Genomic DNA, 17,867 nt, shown 5'->3' with positions numbered 1-17,867 from the left:
GGACCATTACACTTGTCTATATTGCCTCTCCAGTTATTTTGGTATTTCATTTTTGTAACCAAGTAAACCTGAATGACTCCTTTTTTACAAATGCATGCAGGAGTCATAACACCTTTATAGGTGAATTTATTGTACACTGTGTTCAGTCTTATTTTTGTAGCTACAAGGAAAGCTGTTCAGCTGTGTGTGTTGAATATTTTAACACAGTTCGTCAGTATCAATACGTGCACAGATGCGTGTCTGATGCATACGCTCCACAGGACCTGCAGAGATGCATCATTAGTAGGAAGAGCAAAATGCAAACACAACATTCATTCATTGTCAAAACATTTAGGCAGGGAGAGTCGGAGCCAAGCACCACGAAGCCACCGAATTCAAGTCAGCTTTCGTTTACTGCTTTCTCAGAATAAAATGTAATCATTAATTCCAAACGTTGGGTGCCTGCTGTGCACCTGTGAGTCAGAACTGTGAAGAAACAAGGGGAAAAAAAGCAGAGGGTTTTGCAGCTCAGGAGCTGTAAATTGATCGCTGCCATGCTAGCAACAACCCTTATGAGTAATGTGTTCAGCCTTTTTTTTCCAACTCATTTGAAACAAAGTAGCAGATGTGTTTCATGTATCTTTACTGACAATACTATTTTATCTGGTAGACTATGAAGCTAGTCATGAATAAATGTAGATGTTGGAATATCCATCCAACAGCAATGAAAAGCACTCAATACCATTTGGATCCATGATGGTATTGCAACGAAGATCTTAGTTGCTAAGAATCCGACATAGAAGTCGAGGTTTGGGTTTTTACGACTCTAGTGACGACTGTCGCGACTCCCATTTCTGTTGTTTTTATTGCAAAATCACTTGCTATATGCAGTAGATACAACTGACACTAGAACGGTGGATCTTCTTAATGTCAGTTAGACATTCATATGCCACATAAATGTGTTTTTAAATCCAAGATTATCACCTGTGTTAGCAATATAGCGAGGTACATAGCACGATGAAATCTGATGATGCTGAGATGGTGGGCTCTGGGATGACCAGGAATCTCTGGCAAGGTGATACCAAGCTAGTGCTTGTTTTGTTTTGCCCATGTTACCCAACAAAAGCATAGACCCGGTTTTGAAAGTGATGAGCTACTTCCCTGGTCTCTATGGTACCCACTGGGTTGAACACTGACACCTCTCTGTTCTCTGAAGATTGCATGTGGACATACAGAAACCTACAAAAGTCAGACCAGTCCAAGCTAATATCCCGGAAACAAGAATAACAAGTCTCATCTTCCTCGTGTACTCACCACCCACCGCTGCCCTCATTATGTCGCCAGTCCAAAATATTCAGCCGCTACTTGATTTGGGCAAAAACACATGGCGCTGTTTTCTTTTTTGTTTTTTTTAATCATGATGAATAAATATTTCTCCAGTGGCTGATCATTTGGAAGACCTCCGTGTCACCAAAATAAATGCTTTCTCAAAACAAACAGGCCTTGTCTTAGTAAACTTTTGGTAAACTTTTGCCCTGAATTTTAAAGACGAATTTGCGATCCAGATTGCCCGATGCTTTGCTTCCACAACAAATCCCAAAATGACACAAGACGTCCGTGAACTAGCGATGCACTTTCTTGCTATTTTGATGTCTTTTCCAGGCATGGGATGCCATTTCATCCAATGGATAGCACAATCTCACCCCCGCTGTCACCAACGCACCAAGGACTTAGCACATGAAAGCACAGGGCATATTTATGCTGCGCGTGGCGCAGGAGTTGTCGGCACAACTGAGCCAGAGTTGGATAATGATGACAACAATGGGTACCTGAGCCAGAGAGAGAAGGGGAATGATTTCCATATAATGAGCAGTGTGTTGCAGACAGCAGCGACGCTGAGTGAAAGACAATCCTAGAATGTGCGTTTGATTCCAAACTAAGCTGCGGACAGTGAATCAGCAGCGAACCCTCACTGGTTAGTTTCAGACAGATTTGACGGGCTGTGGGCTCAGATTAAACGATAACACCGGCAACACACATTTTTATAGCCAAGGACCGTAAGGAGTAGCACAGAGAAACGACTGCGAATTCAAATAAGAGGCTTAGTTTTACTGTCTTTTGGTTCTTTATGGAAGCTGACAGGGCAGATTATCCTGACGGTATGAGGGTCAGAGTGAATGTCTGTCTTTTTGAGCATCAAAGCCAACAATTCCTCACATCAAGAACACAATTCACTTTAGCTTAACATGCTGCCAAATACAAAAATGTTGCCTGAAATCCTGGCCTCATTCTTCCATGAGGCAAAGTCAGTGCAATGGAGCCAGACCGGCTGCTTATTTGGGTGGAGATTAAATAGAAATTAGCATAAATCCTATGTGGAATTTCAATCTGCACATAGCAAGCATTTACAGTAATGGGGGTGAATGCATTTTAACTAAGCTTCTGCTTTCTTCAAGTGATAGTTTTGTGACTTTTGTTATAAAGAACTGAATACACAGGTTTTCATTTCCTTCTGTTTAAATCAATAAATACCTCATCTTTTTCATCTGTACCATTTTATGTTGTACAGATTGGCCAAACAATTTTAATTCAATTGGAAGCCCCAAAAAAAATGAATTAATTAAGCAGCCTTTCTGATCTATCACAGATTAGGTTTAATTTGATAGGGCTCTCTAGGGACATTCAAGAAGCCATTCCATTTCATTCAATTTAAGATCAGGCTTTTGATATGTTATCATGTCCCTCTTTTCATGAGCTTCACTGCAATATGGACTTGCCTTATAACTTAAAAACTAGCTGTGAACCACCACAAAAATGTAAGCTATTGAGCGCATATCTTGGTTCACAACATTGACACAATCCCCCCGTGTGTCAGTCCCGCTGGTGGTATCAGCAAAAATGGCTGTTTTCACGATCAACCATTTTCTTGGTCAACTATAACAGTGATAAACAGTGAAACGGAAATTTCAAAAGGGAAATAAAAGTTTGGGCACTAAATGGACTATGGACGATGGAGAGCACCTTCAAGCCAAAGACTCATCACCCTTTGGCTCAGGAATGAAAGCGGCCAACGCTCCTTTGTCACAGCGGCTGTAAGACTCGATAACATTGTGTCACCTTCACAGTTCTAATCTCCACCTCACATGAGGCTTTGTCGATGCTTACACTATAGAGCCAAGGCATTCAAACTTGTTTACTAGCTGCAGATATGTAAGTTATATACCATTATAACTTACATATCTGTCACATGGTGTTGAACTATTACATACTTTGTATCAGTTATACTTTCCTTTATGTGCTTTAACGCTCTTCCTGAATTTCCTCTCAAGAGATCAGTAAAGTCTGTCTTAAAAATGTATGAGGTTTGTGAGCACAGCAGTGCAGAGAAATGATTTTGGGAAGGACTTGTTCTCCCTGATGTTTATGTTGAGTTTATGTTTAAAACACAGATACGTGAGCATTGGCTTATCTAATTCAGCAGTTCAAAACATTTTAAACTGTTTTTGATCAACATTAAACCATGGCTTGTTCAATTTTATAGCTCAAATTTCATTGATAACAAATTCCGACCCATCTAGCACACAAAGTATTGCTATCAGTTCACTGTCGTTCTGCTGTTGCAGCTGACACTAGAGTGGCTAGACCTTGTGTGCTTGACTGCTTGGAACGAAAACCTGCACCACCCTGGCTCATTGTGATAGACCAGTCGGGACAACCTTGCAATAAGGTTTCGATTGAATCAAACACATCCCCTCCCACAGCACTTCCTGACACCATAGGCAGCCCACCAACAGATTGTCTGTTAAAGGGCTCAGAGGTTCTTAACCTTTTTGATCTCAGGGCTCGGGGCCCATTCAAGTAATGGGACTGATTTTTTGTGTTCAAATGTCATCTACTTACACGTAAACAAACCAAAACCTTGTGAAATGACATGTAACCATGTGATCCTCGCAAAGATTTATTTGTCATTGAAAAGCCCAACCAGCAACAGAACCAGAATTGATAAAATTGTACGTCATGAAAATTTGGAATAAAACCAATATAATAATTTTTGGAAAATAAAATAATATATTTTATTTTCAAAATAAACTCGAAAGTAGATGTGATTGAATGTATCACAATACATTTTTTTAATTAATTTTTAAAACTGCCTCAACAGTTGCTTTCATGAACAGTTTTTACTCGTAGGTGGCATCACTTACTTTATCATTTTTTCTTTTCAAAAATTCTCCATACTTTGTAACTATGACAAATTTGCAGATGTCAAGCAAATATAATGAGCCACTTCTGCCACCATATGTGGTAAATAAATTAAAGTTGAGCGTCTCGCGACCTTCACGGCGCAGAGGTGTAACACAAGAAATCTTTTAGCGGCCTTCTAGGAGGCGTTCGTGGCCCAACCATGGGCTTCGGCCCTATGGTTGAGAATCACTGGTCTAGTACAATAGAGAAGAAGTGGTAGTGGTAAGGATTGAGCAATGGGGTTGGGTTCCACTTTGATGTACAACCACATGCAAGTTGGTGTATATAGTATCTTGTGCAATTACTTGGGTCATGATGCTCGCAACTTCAGTGCCATGAGTCACAATAAAGTTCTTACCAATGCATAAAGTGGTACAGCCAAAGTATTTTCTCAGGTTGTGAAAGCATGGTAGGTTTGTGGCAATCGCTGCAGCCTTCCAGCATGAAGCATCTAAGCTCCCGCAGTCCGGAATTATATAAGGTACTGTAAGAAGCTGTTGTGGTCAGTTCAGGGGGAAAAAAAGGTTGTTCATTGCTTGTTTATCTACTGAAGTAGGAAAACTGAAGTTGGAGGACTGGTAACGGTTGTTGGAAATGGTTGTTGGTCTTTGCACCCAGCAGCAAGTTCCCTTAGAACACTCCCAATATAGACAATGGGAAGGATATCTGGTGTCTGTTGTGGTCTTGCAGCACCACTAAACTGAGTGTTAACAACGTTGTGTTTGTGCTGCAGCCATGGCATGCTACAGAAGAGGTGGAGATAAGCGGTGGGAAGGGCTATAAATAGCTCTACATGTGACAGCGGGTGAAAACTTTTAATTACATGCCGTCTTCCGGCAAGACTCTCCTCGTAGAGAAGACCTTAAATACAATTAGGAACCTTTAATCACACACTAATTGTAATTTCCCAGCCTTTCCTGTCCTGGTTTGTTGTGTGAAATCCCTCTGCTACTTCTACTCCCCTTTGCATATGTAACTTTACCTCATGTAGAGTTCTAAAACCTTGCAGAGGTAGAAAAAAAAAAACATCCGAATCTATTGACCAGAGGATTTGAGGTACAGTACGTCTGACCTTGCAGCTAAAACACATCATTATATATTCTTCAAGAGTGAGAAGCCCCCAGGTTCTTCCTGCAGCGATTTATTTTCACGCCGCCAAGTTTTCAGCTAATTCGGGCTAATTTCAGAGAACGCTGAAGGTCACTCACTCGTACAGTCTGCTCATCAAACAGGTTTATTTGGGAGCCGCAACAGGTGATGTGTACACAGCTTTTCCCACGTTGATGGTGGATTTATTACCGGTTGTTTGGATAAAACCTGGTGCAGGGTTTTCCAGCGGCAGCCGCCAGTCGACACGTTGTTTTCCCTTCACGTGTTAATGCGCCACCGGCCGAGGGATCATTACAGGCCGTCACCGCAGCGACATTGATCTTATATAACCGTCAAATGATGACTTGTTGTTCCATGCCACCGAGGAGACGCGCAGAGTCCATCAAATTTCTCTTCAGTATTTTTTTTTTTTTTCAGAGCTCAACCCAGATTCCATTCGTGCTGATGAATAGAGCTTCACGGTTTGAAAAGCACAGCTCACGTTGTTTAACTGCTGAATCTCCCGTCGCCAAGCTGCACTGTCTCACGATGGGCTTTCAGAAGACACAAAACACTGAAAAGGTGTGGCAGTTCTCAGTGTAAAAAACACAAGATGAAAGAAGTACCTGTAGGAAAGGGGTAGAAATGTGTAAAGGCTGGATGGCTCCGTAATGAATTTGGCAAAAAATACTTATGGACTCAAATTATAGCTCCTAATTATAGCACCGTTTTGAATTTTCATAATCCATTTATACTGAACCCCCCCTTCCCTGAAGCCACTAATCTAATTTCAGGGTTGAATGTAGCTGTATGCTAAGGTAACTTGGGTCAAAGAATTGAATAATCTTGCTACTGTATAAGGGTTAAAATGATTGATCTGGCACACTATTCTTCTTCTTTCAGCACTTGCCATCAGGTGTGGCTCCTGGCAGTCTGCACATACTTTGACCATGCTCCCTTGTTACACTTCTTCACGTCGTTCCCACGCACCTGGACCTCACTTGCTGTGTTTACAACTACTATAATGGGAATAATCCCTGACTTAAATGAAAATCATATAAACAGATCTGTGCATGTTTACACCACCATGAGTCCGCCTGCACAGCCCGTCACTAGGACAGTTGCAACAGTGAATACACCACAAACAAAACCACTTGTAGCATCGGGTGAACGTTCATTTCAAAATACAAATAACTGGAATAACGGCTCATTCCTGAAGATGTTACTAGGTTAGCAGGAGTTTTAAGCTTAGTTTTACCTTACTGAGTGGTGATTTTATGACGCAGCACTGAAGAGTTGATGAGGCTTCATGAAACAGTGTCCTGGTTATCAGAGGCCACCAGATGGCACTGTCCGCTGTAAAATGTTTGGACTTGAACAACTAATTCAATAAAGCATTTCTGAAACAAGAACACCATCTAGTGGCCTCTGAAAATTAGGACACTGTTTCGCCAACCCTGCAGTATTGTTTCATGAAGCCTCATCTGCCCATCACTAGTATGTCATGGTGGTTTGGCTCAGATTAAAAGCTACCTGCATGAGCATGTACATATGATTCAGATAGTATCATTGCACGTCCTGTTTAATCTCAAATAACAGCCCAGCATGTCCACTGACTCGCTGATCCACCCGCCAAACCATCAGTACTGCCTCAAGAATCCCCAATTTCCATTGAATCCTCCCAACCCAAACAAATTTTTTTTTTCATTTTGAAAAGCCACTTTATTTGTTCCTTTCCCTGTAAACATTGCTACACTCACACATTAGGGATTGTTTGCGAGCGTTGGCACCACACCTTCTGGTATATTACTCTCTAAACTTTCTGTCCTTTGAGTCACTAAACCATTTATCACGTCCAGTCACAGTGTTGTCCCGTAAAGCTTCCCATCATTGTCACAACTCGTGTGCCCTCTTCGTCACCTGCCATTACTCTGAATGACTTGAAAACTGTCTCCACCACATCTTCACTCTTCTTCCTGCCCTCCTTGCATTCACACATGCATTCTGTCTTCTTTAATTTCTCACCTCCCCAGTTCAAACCTCCACATCTGCAGCTTCTCCTCTATCTCCTCTGGTCTTGGCAGCAGCATTGACTAATATCAAACTGTGAGCCTTGGTCCATCATCTAAAGATTTTTTTTTTTTTTTGCCTGAGAGCCAGATCTGCAGTGAAGGTAAAACCTTGGGGGTGCACAGCGGAGTTTCGAATCCAATTGGTTGAATATGTGGCACCACACTGCTGATATCTTTTAAGACGCTGCACCAAAAAGGTAAATCCACAGCACGAGGAACAGAAGGTTATCATATCTTTTTGAGACAGATTTTGCAGTCTAACTGGTCCACAGAGTGTTGGATCTTATTTAATAACATGATGGATGACAAGACCAAACTCATAGTTGACATGAACAACTGTTATTTTGCGCTTAATTAGAAGGGCTGCCGTTCCTTTTCTAACCACGTCACATATCCTTTAAAATATGGTTATCACTTTCATGAATGTTCAGGCATGCCATCACATTCACAGTATTGTGAGAAATCCATATTTGATATAATTACTTTTCAGACTCTACACAATGAAGGTTTAATTATTGCCGTCGATATTAATCACCGAGGGGTAAAATTCATCATCGCGGCTACAAAAGCACCACGAGTGATGTGAGGTAACGGGTCGTGCTGGAGGAGGACAAGCCGGTAATCAAACCTGAAGCTGGCTAAAATTATAAATCATATAATGAGTACCTTGTACAAGAGAAGAATCATTCTCCGAGTCGCACACGCACCCAAGTGCACATATCGGGTCACTCTTTAAAGGAACCATGATCAACCTTTATAACTCTTCGACTGCGGGTTCAACGGTGGAGCGCAGTATGAGTCACTACAGCCCTCACACTCACATGTTCACAAACATTGAGATTTGAGTTCCACCTGCTAGTCCTACATTAATTTCTCTTTCCAACTTGGATTTTTTGTGAATAAAACATTTGATGGATGTATTTTGATTTAAATAACAAAGCTATCACCATGAATTGCTGCCAGTCTGGTAAATTACATCATATTTTCTACAATATTATGGAGGAAAATTTGTTTCTTTCTAAGGTGAATGATTATTCATAACTTGACTTTTTATGTTATCTTTCGTCTTTATCACTTTTCTTGGCAGTCATTTCATTTCCTCTCCACTGTCTGAGTCCAGTCAACACCTGCCCATAATTTTGTACATATCTATTAAATTATGGACATATCTACAGCTGTAACCGTTGACAACCTCCAGCACATTCATGTCTACATTTGTTCTGGGCTTGAAAGAATATATATATATATATATATATATATATATATATATATATATATATATATATACTGCTCTATTGTTTGGTTCGTAGCTTGGCTTGACATTCAGTGATGGTCTGCTGCAGTAGATTCCCTTGTGGAGTGCCTGATTTTTCTTTGTATTTGTCTATTCATTAGCAATTTTTGTGACATTTACAGAAGTGTTGTTGTACACCAGACCGGTCTCGATCTCAAGAGTGGACCCAAGACCACATTTGCAAGGTCTTTGGCTGTGTCCCGTTTCTCCCCCTGACACTAGAACTTAACACTAGCACTTGGTTTTTGAGTGCCCTCCACTATGAAGTGAAGTGGCTGACGTCCCTTAGAATTGGAACAAGACTTCATGACGTCACGCGTAAAGACATGTGACGTGTCATTGGCTGTCGTGCTGTGTTTTTTCTGTGATGTTAACTGCATATCAAGTGTTGGTGACGTTTTGGAAATGCAACGTTTTTGCAACCTCTTGCATCGGAGCTGATAATCTCACTTGGTTTGGTGAACCCAAGGTATGACGATGTTAACGTTAGCCCGGATGCTAGCCGACTGTTGTTTCTTAAGAAGCAATAAAAACATACTGTTGTCCATACATGTTGTATAGTTCATGTTGTCGGACACAGTAGACCATTTGGGTCGCTAACGTGTTCTACAAGGGACAGTTAACAAACGGAAAAGTAGTCCTTGTTACTAAAATGTCCCTGTTGTCCTATCCAACATTATTTTTAAATAAAGTACTTTGGTATCCTGGAAATCTATCCACACTTCATATTCCCACTTGGTTTCAAGTCAGCTCCGGAGCTCCCTCGGTTTGAAGGCATCAAAGTGGTGAACAGTGAGTGCCCTCAGCCTTAGGAGTATTGGGACACACTACACTTAGACGTGAATGCGCAAAACATGAGTCTGAGGGTCAAAAAACAGTGTCAGGGTGAGAAATGGGAATCCTGCCACAGATTCGAGTGCATTTAGACTGGGTCTCGCCTGAGTCTCAAGGATTTTTTTTTTTGTCAAGTCCACAGCTTCTGCGATAAATAAATAAATCCTAATCCCAACCAATTAAGTCTTTTGTCTTGAAAATCCAGCACTTGAAGGCGACCTTCATGGCCATTCGTGAGCCCTTTATACGTCAGAGATGAAGAGAGCTCTGACTATGTCAAGCTGTGTGTCGAAAGGCAACATTAACTTAATCAATAGTTGCATCTGCCAATTGTGGAGGTTGTGTATAAGGGGTCTCTGTCCACCTCTTTGTAAGCAGAATGGTTCTAACGCAGACAACACATTTCAATAAGGGTTGGTTGGCAATGAATTGATGGAAAGGATTTGATTTAGGTTTAGTATTAGATCAATTTGGTCTTGATCTCGGCCCTCCTTGGTCCAAGTCTTGACTCTGTCTCAATGTGTCCAAAGTCCAAGCATGCCATTTTGTTGAGTGTACGTATACGCAATCCATTCATCGTTCTAACATCTCTGTGTGCAGCTCCAATATACGGTCAGACAATAAAACCATGTGGCTTTAAAAATAGTTTCTCTTCTTTCATCATCTTCCATTAAATCCTAAAGTGGAGGTTAGGCACAATGGCAGGTGACTCACAGGTTTTTCTGCCAAGATAAAAGATTAAAAGCGACAATCAATATAAAAAAAGAAGAAGGAACAATGATGAATAATTTAGCATTGAAATATTCTGCTATCAATAATCTATCTGCTATTCAGGACTGGGTTTCAGTGTGGTCAAAAATAGACGATGTGACTTGGCTGCCATGTTTTCAGTTTCATGAACCAGATTTTGTTTTATTTCATTGAAAATATTTAGTCAGTAATTCAGAACAAACACTGGAGTAAAGCATTTTTGTACAATTTTCCCCAATGTTCAGCTTCATATTGAATTTACACCATGCAGTCGTGGAAAAAAGTCCTCATGAAAGCATCTACACTGGCTTGTGTGTAATAATAGTAATATAAATTATTTGACAGAATCTGAAGTTTGAATGTCCACTCTTTAATCTCAGTGCTCCCGGTCCGTCCTCCGTCAAACAGAATACCTGTAATAACCAACAATATCTGAGTGTCTATGCTGTAACTGACAGTGAGAACCCTGTAATTACACCCTTGAAAGGTCCAAACATGCTGCTATTGAAAATAAACACTGTGACACAGACACATTAGGGTGAATCCATTCTAATTCAATCCAAACCTTCAATTTAAAAAGTTGCCATAAAAAAATCTATGCAGTCCTTGTTCCTTCCCAAAACAGTGTGTGTGTGTGTGTAAACTAGCCCTGTCGCTCCCAGCTCTTTATGGTTATTGCACCAGCAAGCTTGACTACAGTTTCATTTACAAGCCGCAGTATTTTAATAGTGACATTCGGGTTGCATCAGGGCAAGAATCCAATAGGTAAGCTCTGCCAAATCTAGACTTAAATAGATACTGGACCGAAGAGAAAGCAGAACACAGGAATGAGGAAAATCATTCAATATTCATAGCAATAACAGGACGGTTGAGATTTTACCCCACCGGATTATAGGAAGTATAGCCAGATTTTCTGCCTTTTGAAGCAACGTTTTACATGTTTTCACCTCATCAAATGTGCTGAGCAGCAGACTTAGGGATAAGACTGATCTGACAGTTGAGTCAGTGTTGTTTTGCAGCAAATCAAACTGCACTGGTAGGACACACTTCAAATAGAGTTGTAATGCATGCAACAATAGCCACCCATAGTGTCAACGAACAAGACTGGGAAGAGCTCCAATAATGGCGCGGTATAAAAGCTTGTACTTAAATGCATGCTACATTTTTCCGCACAAATGTTCCTGTGGTGATGTGTGACAGGCTCTCAGCATTCTAGGCCAGCCCCCCCAAAGCTCCTGTGTGACTCAAGAATGAAAGGGCATGTACAGGGATGGAGCAAAAATAGCAGCAGGGCCACAGAAGCCGGGGCTTTGACAAAGACTCGGACACGTTTGTTCTCTGACCTGAATAACCAAAAGATCTGTCGACCTGGTGGACCTTGTTGGGGGATAAACTCCGCTTTACTTTAGGAAGTTTTGTGTTGTGAACTCTTGTGTGGTGAAAAACAGGAACAGCAGAGATAAGATCTTACGCAATCGAGCACTAGAAAATGCTGTATTGCCATATGAAAAAGTGGAACTCCAATGAAACCTGTTAGATTCTTTAACCCTTGAGTGAATGAGCTGTTGAATAATTGATGTAACAACGGCATTCTTTGAAATTAGAGCCTGTAGAGGGGTTTCTGACTATAAAAAAGGAAGTAAATATTAATACCAGAGGGACACTAAAGAGAGCGCATTCTCCACTGCACTACATTTCTATCTAAATAATTTGCTTCTGAAATATCACCGACTACAAAGAGCTCAATTGGCAGCAGGTGGCAGTAGCGTTACTGAGCCAAAAATACACACACGGGAGGCGCGTAGGTCGTGCAGCACTCTTTCAAATGATCAATCCTGACGGAACAAAAACGTAATTAAAAATAAAATATTGCTGGAGCAATTAACTCTGGTCATAGAAGTCAGCCAGGAAGAAGGAGATGCTCTCACATCAGCACCCGAAGAAGAGGCTTTGGCAGTGGCGGCAACAGTGTGTGCTGGTATGACTTTATCTTCAAGAGAAGAATTTGCTAATGGCAGGCCCCGAGCTTCCCGCATCAGATCAGGGTCCTATTCATTTATTATATGTACGTATTTGATGCATCTAGTCACAATGCTTTAAGACTTTTTTCCTTAAATAACAAAAATACAGACACAGATAATGTAGAATTGCGGCTCGTATATTGCAAATTCCTGGCATGGCCCAAACATGTATCATATGTGAAACCACTAGTGTTAGTAGAGCTCATGCAAAGTTTGCTTAAAGGCACAAACTTGCTAGATAATTTCAAATGAAACTAAATGAACAATCTTCTGAAAACACAACTAACTTTCAGCCTTCCTTACTGCGGTAACCATATTCCGATAATTTGGCTATTTTGGTCCCATTTTTGCTACCACCTAAAAATGGTGAATACCTGGTTTTCTTGCTCAAACGTGTATCTTTTTAGATAATCTGAGTGTGTTACAAGTGTTTTCCATGTTGTGTTGGAATGAAGAATGTTGAGGTGGGGCGTGCTGTGTTGAGATCAGCGGAGCACACCCTGAATGATAAAACAAATCTTGTAAGAGTTTAATCGCAATTTTTCCATGTACGGAAATGAATGGAGCTTATCTAAATGCAACGTCTATGGTAAGGTCATTGGAATCCCCTCATGAACCATTTGAATTTCACCTTTAATGCTTTTTAAAATATGTTTTTTCATCCTAACGTAAGAAAACAAGCATAATTAATTCGATCTAGATTGGAGATGATGGTAAGAAACCTTCTAGCACAAGTCACTGGTGGTTGCTGACAAGAAACAGCAACTGAGATGCATGAGTGTGATGTGTGCTGTCAAATGAATCCATGCTAACAAAGGTGTAATTTGTGACCCAAAATGCCGCTGTACACTGTATAATGGAGACTCAAGGTCACTTTAAACAAATCTACTTCAATATAGAAACCACTTCAACACCCTTTTTTGGCTTCTGGCTGTTACCGAGGTCTCAGCTGCTTCTAGTTTAGAAAAATCTGATGAGGTGCACCCCCTGCAGCCAGAGTTTCTCAGTAACAAAATCACAGTGTCACTCCTGACTTGAGATGACTTTGGCACGTTGCATGTCGATGGGGTGTTTGTGCTCGGGCGCATTAACACCAACACGTCAAGGCCCTTCACATCATTTCCTGGACAATTCTCGGATCCCCCTTCTGATTTGGTGATGAGACAGGGCGCAAGGGATAAAATAAATCTGCAACATTCATCTACAACTCAGCAGGTGGTTGAGGGAGAGAGCGGAGAGGGGGAACATACGAGAGGGGGAGAGAATGAGTCAAATGAGAGATGACAGAAAATTCAAATAAAAACGAACGGGCAAAGAAGCATGTTGTGGAGGCGAGAAAAAGAGAGAAGGCTGCTGCTGGATGAGGTGCTGGAAAGGAAGTTGTGCATGTCAGACACAGAAAGTAGGATAAAAAGAATGCAAGCCAAGGAAGCAGGAAAGAAATCGGGGGCTGGAACTTTTCAATTACAGCACACAGAGACTACAAAGACACAAATTTCAAGAGACTATATACTCGGCAGCCCAGAGGGAAAAGCACATTTACCCTCCTTCATTTCTTCTATCCTTTTCCTCACACAAATTACAAGTTGGCATATTTAATGGATTCCATTTCTTGCACAATCAAACACGTGTCTCTTCTATCACTCCGGCTGTCCTGAAGGGCAGAGTCAGCTACCTATGTAGGCAAATCATCTCAGTGGAAGCTTTCAATAGTGAAGCATCCTGTGCAGCAGAAGAAAGTAGTTCAAGCTGATTTTCAATCAAAACATGCAGACTTCTGCAGAGTCAAGAACCAACCAATGAAAATGAAATGAAAAATCATTATTAGGCGGGCTCTGATTCGTCTGTTTGGTACCAGCAGTTTGCCGAGACAGCTGCTTTTTGGATATGGATCAATGAAACGACATTACCTGGATCATAGAACACACAGGTTTTGCCGTAAATAAAAGCTGACAGTTGGTGTTCTTTGTGATCGTGTTGGGGGATAGTAACCAACATGAATTTTTCCAAAAAACTACCAAGTTTTGACTTTTAGTTTTGTCCTACTCTCGGGATCCACATCTATTGAGACTAGGCTAAAAACAGGTTCAACACTCTATGAAGGCAATAAATAATGTTGCTTATGAGAACTAACCAGATAAAAATTGTAATATATGTCGGTAGTTAGCGCCCTACATAATGATGTTTTATTTTTTTATTTTTTAGCAGGAAATCACAAAAGAAAAATCATAACAACTAAATGCAAGGGACACAAGCCCTGTTCAAGTATGATATCTGATGGAAAGAACTGGGTAAAGATGCTGGCAGACGATAAGCGTGAACAGTGATGGGTAGATGAGGTTTCACGACACCGCATTTAAAGGTTGGAGATGTTTCATGATACAGTGACCTGATTTTCAGAGGACACCAGATGGCACTGTCTGCTGTAAAATGTTAACACACCTCTGATCACAGGACTATCTTGTCGGATAATCTTATAACAGATAAGACAAACGGACATTTTCCAATACTTGGTCGGAAATGGGCAAAATTAGGGAAAGAAGTGACAGATTATCCCTGCAACACAAGCGCAGACCACCTGGTCCGATCTTAAAATAACAGTTACATACAGGTTTAACTGGGCTGTTAACTGGATTATCTGGATTATCTACCCCTTCGTCAAACTAAGGTGTTTACATGCATCTTGAGTCGGACAATGACAATAATGTAACAATAATTTTCTGAACTGCCATGTAACCGTGGTCGGAGATAGGCAAACAATATGTAAACGATAAGCAAATGACTTCAGACTGAAGTAGATAGCCACTCCCAAGATGTCTACTTTTAAGATAATACAAGTTTAATTGTACCTCTCGGTGTAATTGCCATTTTCCAGTATACGGTATGGAAGTAAAACATTCTGGTATTTCGTACCTGCACCTAATGTACCACGGAAGTCGAGGCTGCGAAAGCTTGACTCAGAGGTTGTGGTGGGGTAAGTCCAAGTTTTGCATGCTGAACTTCACAAGCTATTTCAAGGAGCATGTCACACCTCACCAAAAGGATTTTTGTCCCATTACTCTTCAACAAGTGCCTCACACTGCCACGAGAAGTGATTGCCCAATGTGCGAGTGTTGGTTTCAGAGGCAAAAATTCCAGTTTGTTGAGGTGAGAAAAGCAGCCTTTGAATCTTGCATGGATGGGTCGCGTGGTTTTCTCTAGGGCCTCTCGCTGCATCAGCCAGCGCGGTTGCCAATTCTGAGGGCGAGATTCCTGGTTTCTATGGAAATTCACAAAGGAATCAAGGATGTGACTGCAAGGTCGACTTCTTGCTTGTATGCAAATAACATGCCAATCAGTCCACCTTCTGTGTCCCTCGATTCTGTGCCAAAAAGTGAGTTGAAGCTATAAACCTGACACCTGTCATCATAAATAAGATGTCAGTGAATAGACGGGAGAGATAGGGAAATTGTTTGACTGATGGAGAACGTAAAACGATTGGATTTCTTCTTGTTTTTATTGTTCAGAGGAACATTTCATGACTGCCTGTTATTTTGATTTCATGGCGTCCCTTTTCAATGCCAATTCTTTTCTCCCAAGTCAACCGTTTACTGTCAGCGTTCTAGCTGGGGTAGCGCCGGAGAATCAGACAGTGACGCGTAACCTCACCATTTCATGTAGACGTTTGCTGGCAAAAAATTCCAGACATCAGTAAGCAGCAGTGACAGCCACTGAATTCACGGTCTTTGAGGATGTGACCTCCGTATTGAATCGTCTGTCCTAATTTGAGTTGGAAAAAGGGAAAAAAAAAACCCTCCTTTCTTCAAAGGGTCCTTGCTGCTTAATGGCATTAAAGCAAAAGGAAATCAATCGGAGAAGACTATTGACTGAGCCCTATCATGGATAACAGGCGGTCCTTGCATCCCATTTAACACTCGCAGGCTATTGTCAATTTCTCTGTGAATGACACTAATAATGACAAGATAACTTGATGGAGTCAAACAAAGAACAATCTGGGCAAGAAATCAAATGCATCGGAGCCAAGCCTCAACTACTCCTTTTCACAAATTTTGTTGACGTCCCCGAAGACAGCAAGGGCTTAATCACTCTTCCACACACTGTAACACACACGCACACTATCTGCATAACGTCAACGGTGGCAGTTAACTTTACAAGAACATCTTTGAGTGTTCACACACGTGTGCAATTCCCCGTCTGTGCGTCAAGTGAGTCTGATGTTAATGAACGAAAGCCGGGACAGAATCAATACCAGCATCTGTTCCTACATCTGTCCCGCTCCTAACTGTTTATTAAACCACCAAAGGTCTACTTGCCGCTTTTGTGATAAATTAAATAATTTGATTCCACTTAGAGGGAACAATTTGTCAATCCAAAACTTGTGGCTTTAATCATTTGGAGAACGCTCAGACGGGCCAGAGTCACTCCTCAGTAAATACGGCAGATTACTGGCTCGCCCTGAAAGAGAATGGAGGATTAAAATCGGTCTTTTGATGGTGACGTTAATGAAAATTGCCTTTTCCCAGTGAAAGAAATAGCCTTGACTCCTCCCTCTGACACTAGCATCCATCCCAATTCATCATCTCCACACCTGTCTCCAATTACCTGCAGGCTCAAGATCCTGCTCTGGCTGCCAACCTCTAATGGTGTGTCACCAAGCCGCTAGCCAGCCAGAATCCTGGGTGAAACTCTTTTTGGGGGGCGCCCCGCCCTCCTGCACAGCAACCCTCACCTGCCACTCGAACCTTGGAACCACACCACGACCATGCCCCTTGAGCCACCTAAACCACTCAGCTCATTTGTTACTCCTGACTTGTGGTCCCTAGTTTGCATGTCCCCAGTGTCCGTCGCACACACTGCACATTCCTCTAATGTTATCAAGATTAAAAAATGTAAATCCAATTAAGAATCTTCATTTAAGATTCATTATCTACCTTCAAGTTGAATGCATAATCTCATAGCCCCGGCCTTAATGACCGAACCAAGACGGACCTGGAACGCTGATCAAAATAAGAGCAATATAATACATATTGAGCAATATAGAACATATTGCACATGTATTCCAAACAACGTACAGTACTTCAGTACAGTAAACTCAGTTAAGCTTTACTTCCTTCACAGTTCAGTGCTGGAAACAACAGCATGTTTTGAAAAATAAAGAAAAGTGGGGGCATAACGTAGTTCAGAGGTCGGCGAAGTGTGGCCTGTATTTATGCGGCCCTCATGAGTTCAGAGCAAAACTACAAAATATACCAAGATACTGCAAAGATTTTCAATAAATACCATGTGAAATAGTGCCTTAATATCTTCCATTCAAATATGTTGTCTATAGTCATGTCTCTATGTCTTCTGTCTGTCTGACTTTAGGCTTGATCCTCCTTCACACAACAGTCATGGCAGACAATGTGGCCCATTGGAATATTAACTGCCCACCGCTAATCTTAAAGGTTAAGGTATGTATATTTCAATAAGTTCCACACAGTAAGGACTCTTCTGTAGGGTCTCAAGTCTGAAATGTCCTACCCCAACTTTTACTATTTACTTTCACTTTCTCCACTTTAGTTTAGAAAATCTTCAAATTCATTTTTT

At 41.2% G+C, this 17,867-nt stretch overlaps 1 long non-coding RNA gene across 1 annotated transcript in view; it reads right to left on the bottom strand.

Moving 5' to 3' along the window:
• LOC128769391 (uncharacterized) overlaps positions 1-17,867 on the bottom strand; it is a 38,546-nt gene that overhangs the window by 18,805 nt on the left and 1,874 nt on the right. The window lies entirely within an intron of this gene.

The sequence above is a fragment of the Synchiropus splendidus genome, chromosome 13 (genome assembly GCF_027744825.2).
Source record: "Synchiropus splendidus isolate RoL2022-P1 chromosome 13, RoL_Sspl_1.0, whole genome shotgun sequence".
NCBI lineage: Eukaryota > Metazoa > Chordata > Actinopteri > Syngnathiformes > Callionymidae > Synchiropus > Synchiropus splendidus.
Note: the sequence above shows the minus strand (reverse complement) of the source record. Positions and strands in the feature narration are given on the sequence as shown.